Below are 883 nucleotides of genomic sequence, written 5' to 3'. Positions count from 1 at the left end.
TTTTTACGCTGTCCATAAGAAATAATCATGTAGCCTTTTCTGTGCTTTCCAAGCATCTATATCCTTCTCTCTCAAGCAGAGATTACTACCTTGTAAGATTAATATGTGGATAAAAGAGAGTCTGCTTATTAGCGATTAGCATAATATTTGGCATAATGTCATCTCTAATGTATAGTTACTCTTGCTTCTACTCTTTTGGCTAGACAAGAAGTATGTTTGTTTTTCCTTCTAAAAGATAACTAGTTTCACCCAGCTATATTGACATTTCTTCATAAGTTTCCTATTATTGAGAAGAAAATATAGCTTGTTTTGGGGAAGATGAAACTAGTTTTAGGATGTGCTGGACTGATGAGGCATCATGCAAGTGTATCAATGAAAGTATAAACATGTGACAAGATGTGCATGATGTTTTCTCTGCCATTCAAAATAAGCCTTATATAGGCTTATGCATATATGTTCCCTATGGACTTCTCATTTGATATCAGCTTGCCCTCCAATGGCAATGAAAGTAAATATAAGTAAATCCAGAGGATGCAAGGATTTGAGCTTTTGCTTTCATTAGTAAAAACAATCTTCTCTACATTCTCCTATCTTCTCCAGGTTATGTGGACATATAATATAATCCTCTTGAGCAGTGTTTGAAACGTTTCTTCATCATTGCCCCTCTAAGTAGTCCTTTTAGACATTTTCTTTTTCCTAGTTACCTTCTCCTCCATAAAATTGTAACATTAAAGGTATATACTGATATATATACTGTATGTATATTTGTGCTTTATACATAAAAAAGGCAAGAAAGAGCAAGATCCACCCTTCCACTAAAACCAACACCAGGAACTAATTTTTGACCTTGTGGGAGTGATATCACCCCAAATTGAAATGCTTT

Source organism: Orycteropus afer, unplaced genomic scaffold, assembly GCF_000298275.1.
Source record: "Orycteropus afer afer isolate SDZICR_OR568_19922 unplaced genomic scaffold, OryAfe1.0 scaffold00279, whole genome shotgun sequence".
Lineage (NCBI taxonomy): Eukaryota > Metazoa > Chordata > Mammalia > Tubulidentata > Orycteropodidae > Orycteropus > Orycteropus afer.
Note: the sequence above shows the minus strand (reverse complement) of the source record.